This window comes from Melospiza melodia, chromosome 9 (assembly GCF_035770615.1).
Source record: "Melospiza melodia melodia isolate bMelMel2 chromosome 9, bMelMel2.pri, whole genome shotgun sequence".
Lineage (NCBI taxonomy): Eukaryota > Metazoa > Chordata > Aves > Passeriformes > Passerellidae > Melospiza > Melospiza melodia.
In genome coordinates, this window is record NC_086202.1 from 34592610 (window position 1) to 34608183 (window position 15574).

The 15574-nt window shown below is 41.0% G+C and overlaps 1 protein-coding gene across 2 annotated transcripts in view; it reads right to left on the minus strand.

The window, feature by feature from the left end:
- The window catches only part of CTNNA3 (catenin alpha 3), a 429736-nt gene that overhangs the window by 82787 nt on the left and 331375 nt on the right, over window positions 1-15574 (minus strand). The gene's annotated exons all lie outside the window — the stretch shown is intronic.

Genomic DNA, 15574 nt, shown 5'->3' on the forward strand with positions numbered 1-15574 from the left:
CAACCTGGCTTAAAGTTACAACCACTGCTGAACAGACTTCCACTATTTCCCAATCTGCTTTCATTCTGAATGGAGATGTAACCAGCAGAAGATTGATGTTTATTCTTCAACTGAGCAAGTCCCACAGCTGTAACCCGAATTTACCAGGGCAATTTCTCTTGTTTGAACCAAACAAACTGTGCACTTGAGTCAGCTGGATTTTAACCTGTGCTTCACCCAGAAGGGCTGGGTGTTTTCTGCTGCTGCCCCTGGGGTTTGTTCTGCATGGTGACCTGGCAGCTCTGCAGCTCCCTCAAGCCTTCACACCACCCTGCAGCAAAGGAAACCCAGCACAGAATATGGAAGGAATGCAGATGGAAAATCCATCACACACACACAAGGACCTCAATCAAGCCCAGACCAAACTCATTTCCTGTCACTTGGAGTCTGAGGACATAACAAAAGCAGAAGGATAAAACTGAACTTGTGTAATATTCAGTATCAGTAACAGGCCTCATGGTACTAAAGCTCTCTCTCTGGCAATGTGCTGGTTTCAAACATTAATATTGTTTGTGTTCCACCCTCCACAATTCCACACTGTGCAATTCACAAATCCCTGACACACAAAAGCACTACTACTGATACCACTGATGTGGAACATTTCAGGCAAATCTTGAAGTTTTTAATAAATCTGGAGGCAGACAAAGCTTCAGTTGAAGGCATGATTATTTCTGAATAAGAAAACCTGGCAACTTAGGTGCCCCAAAATGCTTTCCTGCCTAACTTTGATGAAGAGACCCACATAGCCCTTGGAGACAGCTAAATGCATTCTCTAATTACTGTAACTTCACTGTCTTTGAGCCAACAAGTAGTTGCCACTTAACTTGAAAAACAGGGTATTTAAAATCAGTGCCTCTTCAGAATATCACTGGAATTGTCATATCTTCAAAAAGGTCAGTGGAAAGATTTATAATAGTACAGAAAAAATACAAGACATTTTTCATTTGCAATCACATAAAATAATTAAGGAGAACAAGTGCCTATTTATTGGTCTTAAAAAAAAAATCAAAGAAGCACCACTGAATGAGAACTTTTCATCATTTTGTAACGCTTTTCTTTCTAGTTAAACACAGATTTTGGCCTTTAGACTATCAAAACAATTCCAAGTGCAACCCAGGCTGCACTTGAGTCCAGAACCACCACTCAGGGCTCTCCTCCAGCAGCATTTCAGATGGGGCTTTGCAGCAACAGCACTTTTACACAGACAAATAAAGCACAGGACTATACTGCAGTTCTAAAGCATGTACACACCAATCTGCTAATGAAGTGTGAAAATACACTTTATTTCCTGCTCATTTTCCCTCTAAGTGATAGGACAACTCCCTCAAATCCAAGACTACTGGGATTTATTTCAGTTTTGAGCTCCCAATCAATTACTAAAAAAAAAAAGAGCATTTTGGTGCATATATGAGCTCCTACCCATGGATAACTGACATCCAAAATACTTCACAGACCTCAAATAGTCAGGCAACCCTCTGAAACACTGCATCTAGTGGACTGAATTGCACCAATAATGTGCATATTTCCTGTACTTGGCTTTATTTTTCTAGGCAGCCTAAATATAGTAGAGAAGTGGATGCAACTGAGAACAGGAGGAAATTACTTATTTTTTCACTTTTTCAAAAGCAAAATAAAACTAGTAAAATTAAAAATATCAAGTGTTAGACAACTGAGAAGTACTAAATTTTAATGGGGATTTATTTGTTTTATTTGTACATTTTATTTCTGTTTTCTTTGTGTTCCATTCTGTTTCTCCTGCAAAAAAAATTAAAAGCAAATTTCAATATGAGCATCTGTAATTGTGCTTTCCCTGAGAGGGAAGGTGCAGAAAGGAGGATGTTTGGAAAATACCAATATGCTCATAAGCATAATGTTCAAAGTCCCTAAAGTAATTAAAGATTTCACGCTATCAAAAATATATTATTGAAATTAAACTAATTTGCTTTAAAATTCATCAAGTGTTTCCTAATTCCGCTGGTTTTTTTTAATAATACTTTTCATATTTCCTTGTAGGCATGTCTTCTTAGTCCTCTAATGTTTTTGCTTGATTTTGTAATCTTCAATCAAAACCAACTAATGAAGCCGGTTTGTAGTTTAATAGCTGTCAGGGCCCAGCTCTTCACAAAGAAAACTAAACTTCACTAATCCCTTCTTTCCAATTAGCAACTCTGTGCCTGTTATTTTTAACAATAAAACAATCAGGAAAACAGATTCTCAGCTTTGCAGGAGCCTCTGTGCTTGTACCTTTTACTTCAGCTGTGTAAGGGATTACCCCACTCGAGCCACCACCAAAGCAGCTTAGAGTGAAAAGCCAACAGGCTGCAGAGCCAAACTGTGCCCAACACTCAAACACACCTGGCCAGACATGAACTGTCACCACCTCCTAGAACTGACCCCAAAAAAAATGTACTTCTTGTTTTAAATTCAAAATCTTTACAGTTCTTCACTCAGGGAAAAAAAGGGAAGAAAGTAGCAAACCCACAATTTATCCCAAGAAAATTAGAGGTAAATAAGCCAAGTTTCCCTTCGGTGTTTATCTGCATGCACAAAGACTCTGAGCAACCTCCCCAGTGGTGCCAGCAGAGTGAGGAAAGGCAGGAGAGCTCCCACTGGAACAAAGGCTGAAGAGCTGCTCCTTCAAAGGCAGCTTTGAAATGGAAGTGAGAGCACAGGCAGTGACTGAAGCTCTCTGTGCACAGCTTCAGAGCCCAGCGACACACACTGCAGCCCTGCCACGGCTCTGCCTTAACTCCAGTGGCCTTTCAACACAGGAGACAGCTCTCCTGGGGATTCAGCCACCTGCAGGCATCTTCTGGGCCCAAACAAGTAATTAAAAAACAAAAAATAAAAAAAAAATGGGCAAGCTGGAGTGAAAAAAATGGTTTTCCTTCTGAAGGTAAGAAAATCAGGGCAAGTTGCTAGTCATGAATTAGGACTCTACGAGGAGGAAAACTTGCAAAAACCCGCCTGAAGTACAGTCAAGTATGGCCTGAAAAGCTACTGGATGAGTTTCAGATGAAGCTAGCATGACAGCAGAGCACTGAAATAAAGCACACGTGCAGCAGGCAAGCCACCAGAGGTGTGAGCAGCCCAGAGCCACACCAAGGCACAGGTGGGGGCAGCAGAAATGACTTGACACAAGAGGTGTGTGCCTCAAGTACTTCATTATTCCCCCATAACCTGATCACCCAGCATGGAAGTCAGTGTGATGGGTACCTCAGGTTGCTTACAGAGGACTTAAGCAGCTTTCCAGCTGCAAAAATTCAGTGGAATTGAAGAAAAGTATGGTTGTAAAGATTAAAAACACAGCTGCCTGTTAAATGCAAGGTAATACTAGAGAAAGGTAAGAAATCTAGATAATAGCCACACAGCCTCTATTCAGTGCTTCTTTATTTAATTACATTCTTTGAGATCAGGTAATAGTTTGCACTTCCTGTGATTTAAAAATAAGCATTTGTAAATTTCTTCTCGAAAGGTGTCTCAGAATTTCAGATGGTAAGAACACTGCCTATGCCAGCAAGCCAATTTTACTGCTAAGTATTATGTCTCCTCTTCATGTCACTGCACTCCAGAATGGTACATAAAGAATGAAAAAAATAAAACCCATCTAAGCTGAGGCAACTGGGCTAGCTAAGGGACACCCTGTGAAATAAAAGGGATCTGCTGGCAGCAGCCTGAGTCACGGCACCCAAGATAAAATTCAGAATGGAACAGATTGTTTCGGTGACTGATGGAGATAGCTTCATTAGAGGTGTTCCAAAATACACTGAAATAATAATGGAATTACTGCAAAAAAAGAGTACTGTGCACTCACTGGAAGAGGTTGAGCTGAATAACACAAGCAGGTTTTGAAACTGCAACCACTTGTGACTCTTACAAATGCACATAAAGCAATCCTAAGGTGAAGATGAAGCAGCTCCTGAAGCTAATTTCACTGTGGTACAAACTCCTAATTCAAGCCTCTATTTCTGTGATACAATGTTAAATTGGTAACTTCTTACTCTGCCACTGTATCCAATGGCTTTCTAAGGAATACATTTACATATATCTACATACATATGTATATGAATGAAGCAGAAGAGCTTTGTGACTATAGGTATTTGATATACCCCTTATATTAGCATTCACCTTATTTGGTAACAAGTTTACAGGTTTTATGCAGGAGAAGAGATTAACTATTTGTGGGACTTGCAACACCTGGAAGAGCTCATTTTCCTCTGGCAGCTTCAATCCTAGGCCAGTGCATGAGAGGCACGATCTCAGAATCCCCCATTGTCCCCTCCCTGACTATTTAGAGCATAAAGATCTATAAATTATCCTAATGGAATTTAGCATTTCATGCCAAAGTTTCTGCATAATAACAGCGTAATAGAACATGAAGTAGTCCAGGGAGAGGCCTGATGCACATAAAAAGTTTCCTGACAAAAAGCAAGCTGTATCTGCCTCTCTAACTCAGACCCGTGCCAGCTGCAGCTGTGCATTTTGCAGCTTGCAAAGCTGGCAGACTGCTGGCAGACCCACAAAACACAGCTGAGTGTGTATATACATGTAGACATGAGTATATACTTACCTAGCTATGTACAAACGGGCATCATGAGTATTTTTGTATGTGTATGTTTACAGACATATTTATACAGAAACTACGCTGAACATGACAGCAGTTTTGTGGTAGCAGATCTTCACAGCTAACAAGGGTAAGATTTTTAGGAGTTAACTGTCCTGAATGTGAGAAAATATTGACAGCAAGTGAGACCTAATTATTGGCAATGTGTGGAATTAATGAGTAGCAATCCAGTAAATTGCTGCTTTTAATTTTGCAACGGCCCCAATTTATTCCTCCCTGAACACACCCATGACAGTGATTCAGCCTCCCACCTGGAACAGGAGTTGTTTTGTTTTGCACCAGGACAGCTCAGGTGCACACAGCAGTCCCTGCTCTCTGTGCCATGGGCTCAGGGGATTGTTTGGGATTTAGGAATCCCTGGAGCACAGCCTGCAAAGGCACGGAACACTGCAGCTGGGAATTGAAGCAGTGCCCTGCAGCTGAACATCACAGCCCAAGCTTCAGTGGGACCCGTCTCAGACACCTTCAAAGGGTTTCTTTGTGGCCATGCTTTGGAGGGAGCACATGAGCTCCCCTGCACAGGGAACTCATTAGAGACAGGTCACAGCCTGCAAAGGAGCAGAGAGATCATTTCAATAATTTACATAATCCTCCTTTTTTTGAAGCCCTCTGCCTAATACATTTTGCTGCCATGCTCAAGGACAGAGTGACCATGAGATCCCAGATGAGAATGACATTTCCCCCTAGGACAGATGAGAGGAATTTCAGAATTTATTTCCCATTCCTTAGCAGACAGTGTGGACCATGTGGGCCTGTCTTGTCTCATCAGTCCCCTGCCACAGCACGGCATCACAAGCTGTGGGAACAGGAACCACTCCTCAGCCCAGAACTTGCCTGCCCTTCCTTCAAGTGCAGTCTCTGGGCTTCATTTAGAGCAATCTGCACTACATGGAATGCCATATAGCTACACAGAAGCTAAGACTAGTAAATACCCAAAGTCTGTACCTAAAAAACATCCCAAACACAGCCAAAGCTCAGCCAGCAAGAGCAAAGAGGCAATTAACGTATCAGGCAATTTCTACAGGCTGCTGACCAAATATTCCCAAATTGGGAATTTCCAAATTGACTGAGCAGGACACAGAAAATGCCCTAAAAAGGAAATTAAGAGGAAATTTAAGTCCTTGTGGGGAGCAAGTGACTTCATTCTACGTAAGAGAGACTAGCTGAACAGAGAGCAGCTTTTTAGCAATTTAAGTGGGAAAGAAAAGTCCTGAGAGTTAAATAAAAAATAAAATGACAACCATCCCAAATCCCTCTCTGTGAACCTTCTTGGGTTGCATTGTAGATGCATTGTGCTATAAACCAAAGCCAGAGAATGGGGTAATTCACAAAAAACTTACAGTTACCCTTTAAAGGAGAAAAGTGGGAAGAAACAACTGAGCACAGCAGTTTCCAACACACCCACTTGTCTGTGATCCCCAGCCAGTCCTTATGGAGGGGGCATGGCAGTGGTGCTGAATTTACAGCTGCTTGGTACAGCTGCTCTTCAGGTACTGCAGTAACTTTATTTATTTTGGGAGACACCAGTGCCATTTCAGCAGCTCAGAACATGTAACTAAGACATATCTCCATATTTCAAATATAACTATGCTGACAATGAGTTGGTCTTCAAAACATTAACAGCAGACAACAATTTAAACATTCAATTTTGAAATGCAGCCACCTATTTTGGTAGATTACTAGAAATATTGACTTTTTAGAAATCTGGTTCCCAGTGGGTGTAGCATCAACCTAGAAAACCTGAAATTAATTGAATTAGCCACAAAGAATAAAACTGCACAAGATTCCAAGCTTTTTTGGCCCAAAGACAAAAAAAAATTGCATATCCCACTGGGAAACATCAGAAAATCAATACAGCTTTTTAGGCAGAGTCAGATACCGTGGTTTTGACATATGCTAGCAAACAACAAAAACATACAAGACAAAATCTCCTTGGACAAAATGGATTGGGAAAAGGGTCACTACATTTTAGTTCTATGTCTACTTCCACAGTAACTTGGAATAACTGAAATAATTTCATCAAGAAGAATTATTTTTCATGGAAGACTGCTGACATTTTAAAAGTAAGCGCAAGAAAAAATACATCTTGGTTGCCAAAATCCTCAAACACTTAATTACAGTGAAATACCAGTAAATGCTGTCAAGCACAGAAAAGAGATTTTTCTGAATGGTGCCAGAAAAATACTGTCTGTAAATTTAATATTCAGAGGTGGCCTGGGAGTGATTCAGACAGCAGTGACAAAGTCAGGGGGGCTCTGTTCAGTGGGGTCACAAACACTGGCACCAGGCAGAAGGAACAGGAACCCAAGGGCTGCACCACAACCACAGGAGTCAGTGGCAATTGCTGCAGTGCATTTGGAATTGGGTTCTCATTGCTGAAGCCCAGGTGGAAACTTCATTATTAGAACATGGTATAGTGAAATGGATTAAAATCAACAGTGATAAAGGGATGCTGCCACGTTTAATAAGAATGTTCAACTGCAGCACATCATCATTTGAGAGCAGTAAACCTGCTGGCTGCAGAAGGTGAAATACCAATGGGCAGCTTCTTTGTGGCCAAGGTGACAGACTCGAGTGGCACTCTCTAAGGGTTCAAAGCAGGAACCTGAAGGGGCTGTTGGCACCCAGTATTCCAACCATAACTGCATCCTGTATTACACATTCTGCCCTACAAAGAAATCCCATCTTACCCAACTGCTTATCAATAACACTTAAAAGAACCTTCTTCAGTATTCCCCTTGAAATCTCTCCATCAGCGAGTGTTTAAATTAATTAGCAACAATTATGGTTATTAGTGCTAATGCTACTGTCATCAGCAGGGCAAAGCTGCTCAGCTAAAGAAAGCTCTGCACAAGGAAGCAAAGAACAGCTAGAGAATCCCTTGTAACAGGTACAGACACTGAGGGGCAGCTCCAACTGCAGGGGACTGCTGCAGACAAGAGAGGGACTGCCAATTACATTTCCTGCTACATCCAACTCCATGGAGAGACTATGGAAAGGCTGAAAAGGTTCCCAAGGTGTTTTTGTTCTCTGCTTGGGGTTTAGAGTTTACAAAGATGGACTACAAGAAAGCCTCCTCCCAGCCTACAATGCAGACATAATGATTTTCCTCCAACATACAGACTACTGAAGATTCAAAAAAGCCAGTTATCAGCTCACAAACAATGGTTAAAAACTGAACAAAACTACACTGAATAAATCTAGCCTTGCTTCTAATACTATTGAGATACAAAATCTAAATGTGTTTTTAGGTACAGGTTCTTACTTACCTATCCCACAGAATAAAAGACAAGCAAGACAAGTGGACAAATTAAATAAACACAAGAGGACAATGTTGTTACTGGAAAGAAATCTGGAGCACTGCTGAAAATTTTACTATTAGCTCTCAGGAAAAGAAAGTAGTTGCCACGGTTTGAAAAGAACACACTGAAGAGTAAACAAACTCTTTGAAAAACAGAGCACCTACAGGTTCTAAATGCTTCTTTGCCTATCTGGAAACATGTCAGACTAAACCACACAGATGGACTGCATCCATTTGCCATGTTTCTATGCTTGACCACCATTTAATACACAACACTTAACACTTCATAGAAGAGGCCTGCATTAACATTCTGGAGAAATTTGCAGATTTTGAACAAAGTATATGCAAGCATTTTTACACTCAAAGTCCTTCTTAATAGTAACAGTATGTATTTCTAGTAACAAGCAAGTCACTAAGCAGAAAAAGAACTCTTCTCTAAGAATTTGACATTGCTACAGCAGAGTATGAATGCCCACATTAAAGCATTTAATTACCCAGAAAAGATGGTTCTTAAGTGAATGCAGCTGGCATCTAACACAAGCAAAACATCCTATATACATAATTTGAAAGGATTCTGCCTATCTCCTCCTTAGACATAAAACCAACACAACATCAGTCACATGTTTGTCCAGCTAAGTTGTGAAAACCTCTAAAGACAGAAATGTCACTGCAGCTTTGCTCCAGGGCTGCACTAGAGTGAATAAATCCCCTGCTCTGCCCACACTCCCCCTGATTTTCTCTGCTGCAGCCCGCGGCCCCTGCTAGCTGTGCCACCTGTCTGTACCAAGAGTGAGTGGCAGCAGAGTCACTGCAGCTCTCTGGGGAAGCTGCAGTCTCCATCCCTTGTCCCTTGGCTGCCACCTGCCCACGTTCAGCTGGGAGTCTCTCCCCTTCTCACAAGTCATCCCCAGCACCCTCTGCTCCCCAGAAAGCTTTTCCCCAACACCTGGAGTTTGACAAGGCTGCTCTGGAAAGTGCACAGTCAGTGCCATCCTCTTACCAAGGGTCACACCCTTTCATCCTTCCCATCTTATTCTGGCACCCCTGTTACAATCCATGTATCCACTTTATGTTTAGCATACTATCATTAAATATTGTTTATTTTACCATGAATGCTTCCTCAGAGATCTGCTTCACGGTATCTCCTGAAATCTAGCCTCCCCTTCCTAAAAAATAAGCATATCAAAACCAACAGTGTGCTGATATCGTCCAGAATTGCTCACTAAACACTTCTGACTTCAGACCAAGGAATCAGTACCAGGCAATTATTTTAAGCCTCCCTCAACACCAAAAATACCGTTCCTGGGAAAACACCTTCTGGCACAGGGCATGCTACTTGAAGCTTCAGGTCAGGAAAGAAATTATAAAACTGAACTCTAAGAAAAAACCCCACAAACCCCTCAACTAAACAAGCTGTTGGAACACCTGTGGGTTTTCCCTAAATGTTCCTGTTGATTAGGAGGGCCACCAACAGTTCCCTGCCTGGCCTGGCTGCTAAGGCCCAATATTCCACGAGCAAAGCATGGCTGCTGTTTTACAGTGCTTGGAAAGGGTGAGGAATTCTGCAACAACTTTTTTACACAATACCAAGACACAGGCCTTTCCATCTGCTGACTGGAGCTGCTCATCTTTGAATTTTTAATGCCTGACAACAATCAAAAGGTGTGTGAGTGACAGACAGATGTACATTCCTGTATGAAACTCCATGGCAAACGCTTCAGTTCTGATGGATGCATTCCTTGCACTTTGTCTGCTGCCTACTGCATCATTCCAATGCACTGCAGCTGTTTGACAGCACTGGGTAATCTGAGGAGGAGCTCTGGTGTTCTCATCGACTGTGACACAAAACAAAGCCTGCAGCAAACAAAACCAGCCTCAGAGATGGGGATTCTGGTAGAAAACAGAACACAGTCCCCAGAAAGTGAGGAGAAGCCTTAGTTACAGAAATTTATTTGGTACATAATGAATTCAATGCCACTTCTCCCAATAGTGCAATGGATGTGGTGACAGACTTACTGAGACAAGGTGACCAAAATGAAGACAAGCTTATCGCTTATGACTTCAGCAAGAATCAATTTTACTACATGAACAGATTTACAATCCAAGCATACATACACAGGCATATATAAATACTACTGAATTATGCATATGCTCCCCCCATCAAGAGCTGCTGCATCATTTCCACATCTGAAAGTTCATGGTTTGCATGGAAGGAAGCACGAAGAGCTGAGGGCACGCTGCCAGAAAGGAATCACTAAAAATATCTTAAACAGAGTTGGATGTATGTAGTTGAAAGTATTATTGGAGGAAGGTGGGGCAATCATTTGATTTTGATTATGATGGGGCATGTCACAAAATTATGACTTTTGCTATAAAACATAGTGTATTACAGGCAAAAATGAAAACTGTTCCACATTACAGTTAGGAAATTATTTCTATGAAGAACTTAAGAATGAGCTACAGTTGAAGAACAAAAACATCCTGCAGATTTTCAGGTCTAAGGAAATCCTTACTGAAACTGGACTCATATTCACAATTTAAACCAAAACAGTCCTCGTAGATACTATGAAATAGAAAATGAACTCTTAAGCACTGATAATCTATGAAATCCAGTTACTCAGTTCACAATCCTGCTTAGGAGGCAAATCATGCTCTGACATGTAAAGGTTACAAAAGCAAATGGTCAGAAGAGTGGTAAATTCCAAAGTATTCCAAAGACTCCAGTACATACTGGGATAACCCAGCAGGCAGGTCTGACCAGCTTTGGCTCCAGGACACATCAGGTGAAGCCAAAGCTGCTCATTAAGAACTAAAATGTTCCTACTGCAAAAAACTTGTAAAATAGACAAAAACTTCAGCTTCTGTAAGAAAGATGCCATCTCCAACATATTGCACTGTTCTAAAAGGCAAGAGGATGAAAGGATTCTTTGAATGTGGACTGGCAAAGGAAATAAATAATCAACAAGTGCCTGAGACACAGCAAGTTAACCACGGGCAAGTGCAACAGGCACAGCATGCTTGCAACTCCCCAAAAATGCAAAGCAACAATAGCATCAGGGCTTGTAGGATCAAGGCTACAAGATAAACATTATGATAACAGTAATGAGATAAAACTGTGTCCCCGAGGCTCTGGAAAACACATTCCAAATAACTGGAAAGGTTACAGAGCTGGAAGTCTGTAAGCTGGAATGAAATGTCCTTAAAATTACAGAGGTCAAGGCACTTAAAAGCTTGTGCAAGAAAGTCACAGCTGAAATGAAAGGAATGGCTTTGATATGGGCATGGAGATAACCTTGTGCAAGTTCAAGAGCTTGCTTCAGTTAAAAAAAACGCAGTGAAAGGAAGAGCAGAGTCCCTGATCTTGTTATCAGCTTAGGGAAGGGCTGTCATTAATGAAGGGACTCTACTGAACCAGACCAGTCTAGTGGTCCTTAAGATCTAAAAGACAGAGATCTATTAAAAGGGATGTATTAAAGTTATACAGACATTGGAAAGCAACAAGTCACTTCTTAATGTAGCTCCAGGTGAGGGAAGGGTATCACAAAACGTCACACACAATGACTACAGAAGGGCAATTCTGCTTGAAAAAACCAACAAACCAACCAACAAAAACCCCAGCCCACAAAACACTGGAGAGAGAAGAACAAAGCCCTTACTGCCCATTAGTACACTGCCATCCCCACTTTCCCTGCAGGGCCTGTGGAAACTGCAGAAGCAAAGACAACCCTGGTGCTCAGTGGTGTTCTGACTTTAAGGAAGCTTCCCCACGTGTCCTCTGCTCCAAAACCAGGCTGCAGGTAAACCAGGCTTCACCAAAGTGGCAGGTTCATTACCAGGGGAGCAATGATTACCTCCCTCCCACTCCCCATGGAGCTCAGATGGAGCAAGACCACGTGTGCCACATCCACGACAGGCAGCAGAAGGGCATTTACAATCCTAACCCAGGAAAATGACCTAACAACCAAAAAAGCATCAAAACCTCAACTGCACAGCACAAAACCAAACTTCTTACCTTCAGAAACAGGTATTTACTGCATGACAATGCTGCATTTTCAAGGCTGCTCTAACTGAGATTTCTCTTGAGGAGGAAGGTTCTTGGAGACTCTGAGTGTGTGTTCAAGGCCTGCCCTGAACAGGGCATCTGTGCTGGGCACTGAGAGCAGCTTCTTCTCAGTGCTTTGAATGATCACTAAGTGCAACAGCATCTCCAAGAAGCAGCTGTGGAGTTAAAGGCACCTTAATGCCCATGTTGATTATAGTGCCTATAATCAACATGGGCATTACAGTGCTATTAACAGCGAAGCAAAAATATTTCTGAGCTAGAGGAAAAGAAGAAAAGATTGGCAAAAAGAAATTTCAATGTTCAGGGTCATTTTTTGATTACCTGGAACCCAAAAAAATGTTGGTCTTTCCCCCTATTTTTCAGAATAGTCTTACATCAGAAGCAAAATCCAGTTTCTAAAGAAGGATTCAAACAGAGCCCTTCAAAAAACAAAAGAAAAGCCTCACTGCATTCTCCACCAAATGGAAGTTACTGACTCTGTAACAGAGTAAAAACCACAAGAACCAAGGGCTATTACTGAAGTTATTATCTCACAATCACCATGGAACTCATCACAAAGCATATTTCAGGCTAAGTCATGCAAATACCCTCAGTGTTTTTCTTGGCCCATTTTTTGTTCCTATTAGCTCTTACAGTAATTCTGCTGAATAGTTGCTGATAAAATGTTCCCTGTCTGGGTTGAGCACCAATTTCAAAGTTAACCAGTTCTATAAGCTTGCATGCTCAGGCCTCTCTCCTTCTTCAAGTGCTTGGGGATTTTCTTTTTTTATGTATTTTGAAGTGACAGGAGTCAATCCTCTTCTTCAGCAGTCTTTGGGTTTCATAAGCAAGAGTGAAAATCACTGAACACTAAACAGACTTGAACAGCAAGTATCCTCTATAGATCTTATTCTGACAGTGATGAACAACTAGTGGAAACTACTTTTTCATTAAAAACTTTCTGAATTAATAAAATTCTAAACTAACCTTTTTAAATTAATAAAAACTTATGATTTTTGTGTGCCCCACAGAATGAGTAAGGCCCATTCACCTCATTTTAGCCACCCTAAATAAATAAATTAGAATAAAATTGGTCATATTGATATCTTTTGTTCTACAACAAGAGGAAAGGACCTCCAACTGCCCATTCATCCCATCTGAAGATACCCCTTTAGGAAAAGCCAGAGAAGTCTCTGAAGTTCTCCTGTCTCCCCACGCTGGCTCAGGTGGCTTTACCAGAAGATGACAAAATAAGTACTAAATGTCAGAGTGGGCAGGAGAATACAGACAACCCCTCTTGCATTCCCTCTCTGGAGGCTGCCTTTTGAGTGAAAGAGAGCCACATTTCCAAAGAACAGACAATCCCTACTGCAGAAGACTCGAGGCAGGGGACAAAGGAAACTGCCAGGCATTTCACATAAGCTGCTGTGACAAACCTGTAAACTGGAATTAAAAAAGGCAGGTGAAGCAGCCAGGAAAGTACAAGCCATTAGCTTGGTGCACACAGGCTTGCAGGAAATGGAAAAGCTGCATAAAAAGCTCAAGATGGAAGGAGGCTTGCATCATGAAAACAGCACTGTCTTTTTATGGCCAAGGTAAATTACCTTTCCCCAGAGAAAAGCAATGCAGTAGATTTAATCCCCTCTGGGAAATCAATTAATAAATTACTGCACAAGAAAGCCCTGGTTCAGGTGTAGGAGGTCAGTATTAATACAGGGCTGCAGAAGCACCCACACTGAAAGGGCTATGAAGGGAAAGGGGAGACTGGAAGGTGGTCACAACACCAATCCTGGTGTTACATTAGTGTAACTAAATCAATTCGTTCATACTGGCACATAATATGTTAAAATATGCTGCCAAAATGTAACTGAAGGCTGTGCAGGTTTTAAAGAAAATCACTGAACACAAACCCAAGCACTCCAAAAAAGTCTAAAAGCTAAACGTCTTTGGCCCACTGCAGACTTGAGGCAGTTACAATACTTGTCATCTTTGTCTCCACCCTTTTCCTTGTTTTTCTTACAAGATCTGCAGACATTGAAGTAACTAAAGAATTTATGTTTTTACACTTATATGTATATCATTAGAGTTCAGCATTAAAGCAGAACTGCAGACCAAATTTACAATACAAACCTTTTACTCTACCAACAGATATATGCCATAATATAAATTGTTGACTTAAATTTAACTGCTGCAGACTCTGGCAGGCAATAAAATAACAGAGGAGACTGGTATTTAAAAGAACAGAACAAGATCACCCTTCCAGTTCTGAAGAAGAAATACCTTAGGATTTTATAAACAGAGTTCCTAAAAGTTTCATTTTGCTTCGATACAATAGTACATAAACCCTATCAAAATGCAATAAGAGACATAGAGTGATCTTTGCTCTTTCCTTGCATACTGCAATGCAGAGAATTAAATATCTTTCTTTTCTTATACATTACCTCATCATATATTCTACAATTTAACCTTGATCTTTGTCAAAACAAACAGCAAATATATCTGCTCCTCTTTATGCACATTTTCTCCCTTCTGTTACCTCCAATTTGCATCTTCGCTATTTCTTCTCCCATTCACTCTTCCATTTTTATTTTTAGATCTCTGCAATTTCCATGTATGCTCTTTGTCTTTAATTTTGTTCTCACTAATTCTATACTCTGCCTGCAGTAAAATTTCTCATGAGTAACACTTTACCTCTTCCTTAGGCATAAAGGACACCCTCCACTGCCTGAGGTTATTGTGGAAGTTAACTGAGGAGTTTATGGCAGCATAAATGCAGAGTTCTCTCCTGGTGAACTTTCACCTGGCAATCAGCTGGACCTGAAAGACCCAGCTGGGACAGAATGGTTTAGGTTACACCTGTGGGCTGCAACCTACCTGCATTTTACCTGTAAGCTGAAAAAGTAAAATAAAACAAAACCAGGCAGCCCTCTCAGTTCAACATGTGTTCACTGCAGATCACAAATACAGGTGAAAATGAAAAGTGTGTGTGCCTTTTTTGCCCTCCTATTGAACAATATAAAGACAGTGAATTCTCTGAAGTACTGCAAAGTCATTTAAGATTGTGACCATGCTTGATGTCCCTTGAAACAAGCAAACATTCCAACCACAACCAGTTTTATGCCTCCCTATCTTCTACAGATGGACAGGTTCAGGTATATTATATATATTACTGTCAAAGCAAGGCAACAGAACAGAAATCAATGTCAACTCCCAACATCTTTAAACAGTACTAGTTTCAAGAAAAACAGGCTCAGCTTTTACATGAGAATCTAAATTATGCTTTTCTATGCTGCTTCCCTCTCAGTATTTGTCACAGTACTTCCAGAAATTTCTATGCTGCTTCCCTCTCAGTATTTGTCACAGTACTTCCAGAAATCACGAAGGAAGGAGAGCAGTGTTGAACATTTTTCAATTTTCCTATCAAAATATCAGAAAAAAAGATAAAAACAGGCAATATTATTTCAAACTCTCCTCATTGTTCCCTTTTGCCGCTTCACTGCAATGTCAGTTTACTCCTGTTCACATGAGGGCAGTTCTGCCCTGGACATACCTGAACTTACTAAGAAAG